Raw genomic sequence first — 13,286 nt, 5'->3', positions numbered from 1 at the left:
CCCATTGTTTCAGATAAGCCATGGATTGATGTATGTTGGTGGTGGGGGAGTATAAACTTTATCGTTCTGTTTGGGAACTGCCTATAATGTGTGTAGCATAGAAGATATCGAGATCTCTTGGTTGTTATGTTGACAATGAAAGTATACCACTGATACGTCCATTTTTGCATCATGATTTTATATCGATATTTATTGCATTATGGGATGTTATTTACACATTATGTCACAATACTTATGACTATTCTCTCTTATTTTACAAGGTTTGCATGAAGAGGGAGAATGCCGACAGCTGGAATTCTGGGTTGGAAAAGGAGCAAATATTAGAGACCTGTTCTGCACAACTCCAGAAGTCCTGAAACTCCACGGAAGTCAGTGTTGGATTATATAAAAATATTGGGCGAAGAAAGCATCGGAGGGGGGCCACCCACCATCCATGAGGGTAGGGCTGGGCATATAACCTGAAAACCGATGTCCCGAACTGAACTAACCGGCACCGGAGCCGAATTCACCGAAACCGAGAACCTCGGTTGTACGTTCGGTTTGCATTCGATGAAAACCGAACTTAGTCCGGTGTATTCGGTTTTAGCCCTTGGATACCCGAATGGACCGAGAACCGAGTAAACACAAAGGTCCCGCCTGTTGCTACTCAAGTGCTTTTTGCACAAGTCCCACGTCGCATCGGAAAGAGGTGAACATGAGTAGAGTAGCCGACACAGTGAGCCACCATAGCTATAAATTTTGTGTAACAAAGTAGTACACTTCTCTCAGTATAGTAGTACTAGTAAAGGAGTCGCCACCACTAATTTTACAGAGTAATGTTTTACCTTGGGACAATCAATAGTCAATAGGAGGGAGTAGCCCCATGCACGCTAGCCTTTACAAGCACTGTACACTAGAATAAAGTATGGAGGTTCCTGCTGCTAGTACGGGTACTGTACATTCAGAATGGAGACAGCGATTACGTCTGCTATTTTAATATATCTCGGTGGTGTTCGATAGAACCGACGACCAAACCGAAATTTTGGTGCAGCTAATCTTCAGTTAGCTTATTTTCTACTAACCGGTCGGTCAGCATTTTGGCAAAACCGAAATTTAAAGTAGACCAAGGAACCGACCCGAACGGTTCGGGTAAACTGAACGCCCAGCCCTACATGAGGGTGGGGGGCGCGCCCTACCCCATGGGCGCGCCCCCCTGTCTCGTGGGCCCCCTGGCAGGCCTCTGGTGCCCATGTTTGGCTATATGGAGTCTTTCGCCCTAGAAAAAATCATAAGCAAGCTTTCGGGACGAAACACCGCCGCCACGAGGCGGAACCTTGGTGGAACCAATCTAGGGCTCCGGCGGAGCTGTTCTGCCGGGGAAACATCCCTCCGGGAGGGGGGAATCATCACCATCGTCATCACCATCGATCCTCTCATCGGAGGGGGTCAATCTCCACCAACATCTTCACCAGCAACATCTCATCTCAAACCCTAGTTCATCTCTTGTATCCAATCTTTGTCTCAAAACCTTAGATTGGTACCTGTGGGTTGCTAGTAGTGTTGATTACTCCTTGTAGTTGATGCTAGTTGGTTTACTTGGTGGAAGATCATATGTTCAAATCCTTTATTCATATTAATACCCTATGATTATGAACATGAATATGGTTTGTGAGTAGTTACGTTTGTTCCTGAGGACATGGGAGAAGTCTTGCTATAAGTAGTCATGCGAATTTGGTATTCATTCAATATTTTGATGAGATGTATGTTGTCTTTCCTCTAGTGGTGTCATGTGAAGGTCGACTACATGACACTTCACCATTGTTTGGGCCTAGGGGAAGGCATTGGGAAGTAATAAGTAGATGATGGGTTGCTAAAGTGACAGAATCTTAAACCCTAGTCTATGTGTTGCTTCATAAGGGGCTGATTTAGATCCATATGTTTCGTGATATGGTTAGGTTTACCTTAATACTTCTTTTGTAGCCGCAGATGCTTGCAAGATGGGTTAATCATAAGTGGTATTCTTGTCCAAGGAAGGGCAGTACCCAAGCACCGGTCCACCCACATATCAAATTATCAAAGTACCGAACGCGAATCATATGAGCGTGATGAAAACTAGCTTGACGATAATTCCCATGTGTCCTTGGGAGCGTTTTCCTTTATATAAGAGTTTGTCCAGGCTTGTACTTTGCTACAAAAATGATAGGGCCACCTTGCTGCACCTTGTTTACTTTTGTTACTTGTTACCCGTTACAAATTACCTTATCACAAAACTATCTGTTACCGATAATTTCAGTGCTTGCACAGAATACCTTACTGAAAACCGCTTGTCATTTCCTTCTGCTCCTCGTTGGGTTCGACACTCTTACTTATTGAAAGGACTACGATATACCCCTATACTTATGGGTCATCAAGACTCTTTTCTGGCACCATTGCCGGGGAGTGAAGCACCTTTGGTAGGTGGAATTTGGTAAGGAAAAAAATTATATGGTGTGCTGAAATTTACTGTCACTTGTTACTATGGAAAATAATCCTTTGAGGGGCTTGTTCGGGGTAGGTATCTTCACCCCGACCAGTAGAGCAAAGAGTTTCTCCTCAACCTACTGAACCTACTGAAAATGTTTACTTTGAAATTCCTTCGGGTATGATAGAGAAACTGCTAGCTAATCCTTTTACAGGAGATGGAACATTACATCGCGATATGCACCTAATCTATGCGGATGAAGTTTGTGGATTATTTAAGCTTGCAGGTATGCCCGAGGATGTTATCAATAAGAAGGTCTTCCGTTTATCTTTGAAGGGAAAGGCATTGACATGGTTTAGAGTATGTGATGATATTGGATTATGGAACTACAACCGATTGAAATTGGAATTTCATCAGAAGTTTTATCCTATGCATCTGGTTCATCATGATCATAATTATATATATAATTTTTGGCCTCGTGAAGGAGAAAGCATCGCTCAAGCTTGGGGGAGGCTTAAGTCAATGTTATATTCAATCATGAGCTCTCAAGAGAAATTATTATTCAAAAAATTTATGCTCGGCTTTCTCTCAATAATCGCTCCATGCTCGATACTTCTTGTACTGGATCTTTTATGATGAAGACTATTGAATTCAGATGGGATTTATAGGAAAGAATTAAATGCAACTCTGAAGATTGGGAACTCGATGAAGGTAAGGAGTCAGGTATAACACCTAAGTTTGATGGTGTTAAATCTTTTATGGATATCGATGCTTTTCGTGAATTTAGCACTAAATATGGACGTGACTCTGAGATAGTAGTTTCTTTCTGTGAATCATTTGCTACTCATGTTGATCTCCCTAAGGAGAAGTGGCTTAAATATCATCCTCCCATTGAAGTAAAAGTAGCTGAACCTACTAAAGCTGAAGAAAAGACTATCACTTATAATGTTGATCCTATTGTTCCTACCGCTTATATTGAGAAACCACCTTTCGCTGTTAGAATAAAGGATCATGTTGAAGCTTCAACCGTGGTCAACAAAAGTAACATTAGAACACCCAAACCCTTTGAGCAAATTAAAGTTGAACCTAGTATTGCTATGGTTAAATACCTCTTGTCCGATAATATTGATTGGCATGTTATTTACTTTTGTGATGAAGCTGCGAGAATTGTTAGACCCGATACTAAAAATAAACATAGACCCGTCGTAGGCATGCCTGTTATTTCTGTTAAAATAGGAGATCATTGCTATCATGGCTTATGTGACATGGGTGCTAGTGCGAGTGCAATACCCCATTCTTTATATGAAGAAATTATGCAAGATATTGCACCTGCCGAGTTAGAAGGTATTGATGTTACAATTAAGCTTGCCAATAGAGATACTATTTCACCGATTGGATTTGTTAGAGATGTTGAAGTCTTGTGTGGGAAAACTAAATATCCTGCTGATTTTCTTGTTCTTGGTTCCTCACAAGATGACTTTTGTCCCATTATATTTGGTAGACCCTTCTTGAATACTGCTAATGCTAAGATAGACTGCAAAAGGATATTGTTTCTGTTGATTTTGGGGATATGTCTCATGATTTTAATTTTGCTAAATTTCGTAGACAACCCCATGATAAAGAATTTCCTAGTAAAGATGAAATTATTGGTCTTGCTTCTATTGTCGTGCCTCCTAATGATCCTTTAGAACAATATTTGGTAGACCATGAAAATGATATGTTTATGAATGAAAGAAGGGAAATAGATGAAGTATTATTTAAACAGGGACCTATTTTTAAACACAACTTGCCTGTCGAAATTCTAGGGGATCCTCCTCCACCCAAGGGTGATCCTGTGTTTGAGCTTAAACCATTGCATGATACTCTTAAATATGCTTATCTTGATGAAAAGAAGATATATTCTGTTATTATTAGTGCTAACCTTTCATAGCAGGAAGAAGAGAAATTATTGAAAACTCTGAAGAAGCACTGTGCTGCTATTGGATATACTCTTGATGATCTTAAGGGCATTAGTCCCACTCTATGCCAGCGCAAAATAAAATTGGAGAAAGACGCTAAACCGGTTGTTGATCACCAACGACGGTTAAATCCCAAGATGAAAGAAGTGGTAAGAAAAGAAATACTAAAGCTTCTGGAGGCAGGTATAATTTATCCCATTGCTGACAGTCAGTGGGTAAGTCCTGTCCATTGTGTCCCTAAGCACGGAGGTGTTACTGTTGTTCCTAATGATAAAGATGAATTGACCCCACAAAGAATTGTTACAGGTTATAGAATGGTAATTGACTTCTGCAAATTAAATTAAGCTACTAAAAAGGATCATTACCCTTTACCTTTTATTGATCAAATGCTAGAAATATTATCTAAACATACACATTTTTGCTTTCTAGATGGTTATTCTGGTTTCTCTCAAATACCTGTGTCGAAAGAGGATCAGGAAAAGACCACTTTTACTTGCCATTTCGGTACCTTTGCTTACAGATGTATGCCTTTTGGTTTATGTAATGCACCTACTACCTTTCAAAGATGTATGACTGCGATATTCTCTGACTTTTGTGAAAAGATTGTTGAGGTACTCATGGATGATTTTTCTGCATATGGAACTTCTTTTGATGATTGCTTAAGCAACCTTGATCGAGTTTTGCAGAGATGTGAAGAAACTAATCTTGTCTTGAATTGGGAGAAGTGCCACTTTATGGTTAATGAAGTCATTGTCTTGGGGCATAAAATTTCTGAAAGAGGTATTGAAGTTGATAAAGCTAAAGTTGATGCTATTGAAAAGATGTCGTGTCCTAAGGACATTAAAGGTATAAGAAGTTTCCTTGGTCATGCCGGTTTTTATAGGAGGTTCATTAAAGACTTCTCAAAAATTTCCAGGCCTCTGACTAATATCTTAGAAAAAGATGTTCCTTTTGTCTTTGATTATGATTGTGTAGAAGCATTTTAAATACTTAAGAAAGCTTTGATTTCTGCACCCATTGTTCAGCCACCTGATTGGAATTTACCCTTTGAAATTATGTGTGATGCTAGTGATTATGCTGTAGGTGTTGTTTTAGGACAAAGAGTTGATAAGAAATTAAATGTTATCCAATATGCTAGTAAAACTCTAGACAGTGCCCAAAGAAATTATGCTACTACTTAAAAAGAATTTTTTTTAGCAGTTGTATTTTCTTGTGATAAGTCCAGACCTTATATTGTTGACTCTAGAGTAACTATTCACACTGATCATGCTGCTATTAAGTATCTTATGGAAAAGAAAGATGCTAAACCTAGACTTATTATATGGTTCTCCTACTACAAGAATTTGATTTGCATATTATTGATAGAAAGGGAGATGAGAACCCCGTTGCAGACAACTTATCTAGGTTAGAGAATGTTCTTAATGACCCACTACCTATAGATGATAGCTTTCCTGATGAACAATTAGCTGTCATAAATGCTTCTCGTACCGCTCAATGGTATGTTGATTATGCTAATTACATTGTTGCTAAATTTATACCACCTAGTTTCACATACCAGCAAAAGAAAAAGTTTTTCTATGATTTAAGACATTACTTCTGGGATGACCCACACCTTTATAAAGAAGGAGTAGATGGTGTTATTAGACGTTGTGTACCTGAGCATGAACAGGAACAGATCCTACGCAAGTGTCACTCCGAGGCTTATGGAGGACACCATGATGGAGATAGAACTGCACATAAGGTATTGCAATCCAGTTTTTATTGGCCTACTCTCTTCAAGGATGCCCGTAAGTTTGTCTTGTCTTGTGATGAATGTCAAGAATTGGTAATATTAGTAGACGTCAAGAAATGCCTATGAATTATTCACTTGTTATTGAATCATTTGATGTTTGGGGCTTTGATTATATGGGACCGTTTCCTTCCTCTAATGGGTATACACATATTTTAGTTGCTATTGATTACGTTACTAAGTGGGTAGAAGCTACTCCAACTAGTAGTGCTGATCATAACACCTCTATCAAGATGCTTAAAGAAGTTATTTTTTCGAGGTTTGGAGTCCCTAGATACTTAATGACTGATGGTGGTTCATATTTTATTCATGGTGCTTTTCGTAAAATGCTTGCTAAGTGTGATGTTAATCATAGAATTGCATCTCCATATGATCCACAGTCTAGTGGTCAAGTAGAAGTGAGTAATAGAGAGCTTAAATTAATTTTGCAGAAGACTGTTAATAGATCTAGAAAGAATTAGTCAAAGAAACTTGATGATGCATTATAGGCCTATAGAACTGCATATAAAATTCCTCTGGGTATGTCTCTGTATAAGATGGTTTATGGAAAAGCATGTCACTTACCTCTTGAACTAGAACATAAAGCATATTGGGCCATTAAAGATCTCAATTATGATTTCAATCTTGCTGGTGAGAAGAGACTATTTGACATTAGCTCACTTGATGAGTGGAGAACCCAGGACTATGAGAATGCCAAACTGTTTAAGCAAAAAGTTAAAAGATGGCATGGAAAAAGGATACAAAAACGTGAGTTTAATGTAGGTGATTATGTATTGTTATACAACTCTCGTTTAAGTTTTTTTGTAGGAAAACTCCTCTCTAAATGGGAAGGTCCTTACGTTATCGAGGAGGTCTATCGTTCTGGTGCCATAAAAATCAACAACTTCGAAGGCACAAATCTGAGGGTGGTGAACGGTCAAAGAATCAAACATTATATCTCAGGTAATCATATAAATGTTGAAACTAATGTTATTGAAACCGTAACCCCAGAGGAGTATATAAGGGACACCTTCTAGAACGTTTCAGCCTCTGAAAAGGAAGAGGTTTGTAGCGACCAGACCTCAAACGGTCCAATCTCTATGCTCCGGTGTCATCCCTGGATCAGTAATGCTGACACCACACAGTACTCGGAGGATTTATAACAGAGTAGCAATCACGCACTTATTACATCGAGTGTCTCAAAAGAGAACTTATTACAATAAACATGGCTTAAGGCCATCTAATAACGATAACATCGGAAGGCTTGGAAGATAAGCGAGTCCATCAACTCCAACGGCATCACTGAGTATAGAACCACGACCTAAAAACTCCTTAATCATCGTCTGAAAAGTCTCCAACATTAACGTTGCAGCCCGAAAACGGGTCAGCACATGGAATATGCTGGCAATGTAACACATAGAGAGTAATGGAATGGAACAGCTATTCTATGTGCATATTTGGCTGGTGGAGAGCTCTATGGTTACAGTTTTGCGAAAAGCCAATTTTTCCCTACTGCAAAGGAATAAATTTATTTAACTATCATCATGGTTGTTAAACATTGAGAATAGTTGACAGCATTCTCAATCCCAATTAAACATCATTAAACAAAACCCAACCAAATTAATTTAGAGTAACATGTTGAGATTCACATGATAATCCAGGTACTAGATACTCAAGATGTCCATAACCGGGGACATGGCTAACCATGATTAGTTTATACACTCTGCAGAGGTTTGCGCACTTTTACCCACAAGACTCGATCGCCTCTGTTTGGTTTCTCGCACTACATGGTGTTTGAGAAGACGGATGACCGAGACATAGTCTTTCAGAAGTGCTAGCACCTTACGATCGGGTAGACCGTACCACCTACATCCCCTACATCTGCTAGTCTACCACTGTAAGAGTTTGCACGACTTAGTCAACTATGCTAGAGCCCATAATAGCTTGTGGCTGCACACGGAAGTTTCTAGCATGAAAAATCTCATGATCCCTTTGAGCCTGGGTGGCGGTCCAAAAGAAAACAGGCAAATCTTGGATTGCCCAGGTGCCTCAATCCACCCAGATGTGTATTTAAGTTGCCACCTTAGATAAACCATTAATTAACAAATTCACATCTGTCATGGATATCACTCACCCAATCCACGTCTACTAGCATAGCATAGCAATAATAAGCAAACGTAGAAGTAACTCCCAAGGGTTTGATAATAAACAGGTAATAGGTACTACCTCAACTACTTCCCATCCCACAATTAAATTAGATCCTAATCATGCAATGTTTGAGGATTTGATCTAATGCAATAAAACTGGGTAGTAGGAAAGGTATGATCAAGTGTTACTTGCCTTGCCGATGATCCGCGAAACCTAGAGATTCGAAGTAACAGGCGGCGCACTCCGGGTATTCTATCGCAGACAAACAACAAGCATACAATAAGTACTCATCTAATGCACAGGTAAAACTCAAGTAAGAGATCTAACCAAAAAGTTCAACTTAAGAACTCCGGTTTACAAAAGAATCAAATCGAACGAAGCAACGAAAGTCAAACGGCGAAAGAAAACAACTTCGTTCTATTAATATGGATCTAAGGCAATTTTGACAGAGGGTTTCGAGACGAAACTCTAGGCGCTTGAATCGCCTGATTCCGATAAACGAGCGAAAAGTTATACTAAAACGAAAATCGGATCAGAAATCACGATCAGAAAATAATCGCGGAAAATCTGAGAAAAAGAAAAATGACGAACGGATTAACAAACGAACGTTCGTTAACCGGATCTAAACGACGAATACGATCGTTAAAACGAACGAACGAGCGAACACTCGTTATTTAACCTAAACCGAAAAAACCGATCTAAAAAACACGGAAACAAACAAAAAACCGATGAAAAACCGACGGAAAAACCGAACAATTTTTCGAGAAAAACGGCGGTGCGGAAATCGAGGCACCTCGGGCGGCGGGTCGGTGGCGGCGGGGTCCGGCAAGGCGGCGGCGGGGTTCGGCGAGGCGTCGGCGGCGGCGGGGTCCGGCGAGGCGGCGGCGCGGGCGGCGGCGACGCGGGGCTCGAGGGCGGGCGGGGCTAGCTGCTAGGATTTGGCTCGGGGCTGGGATGCGGCTTATAAAGCCTGCCGGGCCAGGAGTCCTAGTCGGACATGGCCCGGTTAGGTCGGTGCGCGTTTTTTTAAATAATTATGCGGAAAAGAAAAATAAAAAGAAATACTAAATGGACTCCAAAAATCCCGAAATAAATTTTCCCAGGCTTCTAAAATCAAGCCGCACAAGGTGAACATTTATTTGGGGCCTAAATGCAATTTTGAAAAACGCACATTTTTCCTAAATTCAAATAAAATACCGGAAAACTCCTAAATAAAATCTTACTTGATTTTATTATTAAATCCTCAATATTTTCTTTGTTTTGGGAAAGTCATTTTATTCCCTCTCTCATATTTTTGTAATAGAAATAATTGATGATAAATAATTAAAATCAAATGATCCTATTCTCAATTTTTGAGAAAACTCAAATATGAAAAATAACGAAATCCCCAACTCTCTCCGTGGGTCCTTGAGTTGCGTAGAATTTCTAGGATCAAAACAAAAAACAAATAAAATATTATATGCAATGATGATCTAATGTATAACATTCCAAATTGAAAATTTGGGATATTACAAACCTACCCCCCTTAAGATGAATCTCGCCCTCGAGATTCGGGTTGGCTAGAAAATAGGTGAGGGTGGTCCTTGAGTAAATCTTCCTCTCGCTCCCAGGTGGCTTCGTCCTCCGTGTGGTGGCTCCACTGAACCTTACAAAACTTGATAACCTTGCTGCGAGTGACTCGACTGGCAAACTCGAGAATCTTAACTGGTTTCTCCTCATAGGTCAAATTGTTATCCAACTGGATTGCTTCCAATGGCACTGTATCCCTCAACGGTATGTCAGCCATCTCCGCGTGGCACTTCTTTAACTGAGAAACGTGGAACACATCATGAACTCCTGACAATCCTTCGGGCAATTTCAACTTGTAGGCCACTTCTCCCATACGCTCCAAAACTCGATATGGTCCTACAAATCGTGGTGCTAACCTTCCCTTAACTCCAAAATGCTTTGTTCCCCAAGTGGTGATACTCGAAGATGAGCTCTATCTCCAACTTCGTAAAATGTCTCCTTGCATTTAGAATCTGCATAACTCTTCTGTCTGGACTGGGCTATCTTGAGCCTATCGCGAATCAACTTCACCTTCTATTCAGACTCTTTAATCAAGTCAGGTCCAAACAACTGGCGGTCTCCAACTTCGTCCCATGACAACGGTGTCCTGCACTTCCTTCCGTACAAGGCTTCGAAAGGGGCCATCTTCAAAGTGGTTTGGTAGCTATTGTTATAAGAGAACTCTGCATATGGCAAATTGTCGTCCCAACTAGATCCATAATCTAGCGCACAAGCTCTCAGCATATCCTCCAAAATCTGATTGACTCTCTCAGTCTGTCCATCTGTCTGTGGATGAAAAGCTGTACTGAATTCTAGCCTGGTTCCCAAAGTTTCATGCAACTGCTTCCAGAACTTTGAGGTAAACTGGGTTCCTCTATCTGATACGATACTCCTTGGAACTCCATGCAGACATACTATCCTGGTCATGTATATCTTTGCCAACTTTGCACTGGTGTAAGTGGTCTTTACCGGGATGAAATGAGCTACCTTTGTCAAAGGATCGAGTACAACCCAAATCGAGTCATAGCCTGAACGTGTTCTGGGCAATCCTGTAATAAAATCCATGCCTAGCTTATCCCACTTCCATTCGGGTACCGACAATGGTTGTAGCAATCCTGCTGGCTTCTGATGCTCTGCCTTCACTCTCTGACATACATCACAAATTGCTACGTACTCCGCAATATCCTTCTTCATTCCGGTCCACCAGAAAATATCCTTCAAATCCAAATACATCTTGGTATTTCCTGGGTGAATCGAATATGGTGAATCATGTGCCTCTTGCAGTATCAACTTCCTGATCTCCGGGTCATTGGGCACGTAAACACGGTCTTCAAACCATAGGGTATCATGCTCATCCTCACGAAATCCCTTAGCCTTTCCTTTGCTAAGTTTCTCCTTAATAGAAGCAATCTCCTTGTCAGTCCTTTGGGCTTCTCTGATTTTATCCATCAATGTAGACTGAATCTCCAATGTTGCTACATAGCCTCTCGGGACTATTTCTAAACATAACTCTAGAAGATTTTCGACTAACTCCCTTGGTAATTCTTCCATCATTAGGGTGTTGACATGACTCTTATGGCTTAATGCGTCGGCTACTACATTAGCCTTTCCGGCGTGATAATGCAATTTCATATCATAATCCTTGATGAGCTCCAACCATCTCCTTTGTCTGAGATTCAATCCTTCTGTGTGAAAATATACTTCAAACTCTTATGATCCGTATACACCTCGCAATGGTTTCCAATCACAAAATGTCTCCAAGTCTTCAGTGCATGCACTACGCCTGCTAACTCCAAATCATGCATAGCATAATTCAACTCATGAGGCTTAAGCTGTCGTGAGGCATATGAAACAACTCTCCCTTCCTGCAATAGCACTGCTCCAAGTCCTCGACTCCTGGAAACTAGCCTCACATTCCTCCGTCCATATGAACTTGGTATCTTTCTTCAACAACTCCGTCATAAGCTTCGCAATCTATGTGAAATTCTCTATAAATCTCCGGTAGTATCCTGCGAGTCCAAGAAAACTCCGGATCTCTCCAACTGTTGTTGGTGCTTCCCAATTGGTCACAGTGATAACCTTTGTGGGGTCAACTGCTATACCTTCTCCGGATATAACGTGTCCGAGGAATCCTACTTCCTTCAACCAAAACTCACATTTGGTAAACTTGGCATATAATTGATGTTCCCTGAGCTTTCCAAGAACCAAACGCAAATGTTCCTTATGCTCCTCTTCATTCTTTGAGTAAACCAGGATATCATCAATGAACACTACGATGAACTTATCCAAAAACTCCATAAACACTTTGTTCATCATGTTCATAAAATATGCAGGTGCGTTAGTCAGACCAAATGACCTAACGGTATACTCGTACAGCCCATACCTGGTGGTAAAAGCCGTCTTGGGTATATCCTGTTCCCGAATCTTCAACTGGTGGTATCCTGATCGCAGATCGATCTTGGAAAATACCTTAGCTCCTTGCAATCGATCAAACAGATCATTGATGATCGGTAGTGGGTACTTGTTCTTGATTGTTACTTCATTCAATCCTCGATAATCGACAACCATCCTTAATGATCCATCCTTCTTCTCCACTAGAAGTACCGGTGATCCCCAAGGTGAAGAACTTGGGCGAATATAACCTTTATCCAGTAACTCCTTAATTTGCTTCTTAATCTCCACCAAATCCTTTGCAGGCATCCTGTATGGTCTCTTCGATATTGGCCCTGTGCCTGGAAATAGCTCAATCAAAAACTCAATGTCTCTATCTGGTGGCATGCCTGGCAACTCCTCTAGAAATACATCAGGGAATTCCTTTACCACTGGTACTTCCTCCTGCACAACTCCTGTTAAGCAATTTACTTGAGTCCTCTTTGGCACATGTCGGGATACATACTTGATCCTTCTCCCTTCTGGGTGGTAAGCAAAATTGACTTACTAGCACATTCAATATTCCCTTCATACTTTGATAACCAATCCATGCCTAATATCACATTCAATCCTTGGGATTCCAATACTATTAGGTATGAGGGAAAAACATAGTTACCAATCCTTAACGGTAACCGATCACACCATTGACTAGCCATATATTCTGCTCCAGGCGAGGTTACTAACATGGGTGACCTAAGGGCTTGGGTTGACAGGTTATACTTATCCACAAATACCCTTGAGATGTATGAATGCGATGCACCAGTATCAAAAAGAACGGGTGCAGTAAATGACTTAACCAAAAACTTACCTATTATTGCATCAGGCTGAGCTTCAACCTCCTCCACGCTAACGTGGTTCACCTGTCCCCTGTTGAAAGGGTTCAGCTTCTTCCCAGAGCTTCCATTGCTATTTCCATTTTGTAATTTAGGACATTCATTGGCATAATATCCGGTCTTCAAACACTTAAAGCAAGTGACTTGGCTCAGGTCTTTCT

This window comes from Triticum aestivum, chromosome 2A, assembly GCF_018294505.1.
Source record: "Triticum aestivum cultivar Chinese Spring chromosome 2A, IWGSC CS RefSeq v2.1, whole genome shotgun sequence".
NCBI classification, from domain to species: domain Eukaryota; kingdom Viridiplantae; phylum Streptophyta; class Magnoliopsida; order Poales; family Poaceae; genus Triticum; species Triticum aestivum.
Note: the sequence above shows the minus strand (reverse complement) of the source record.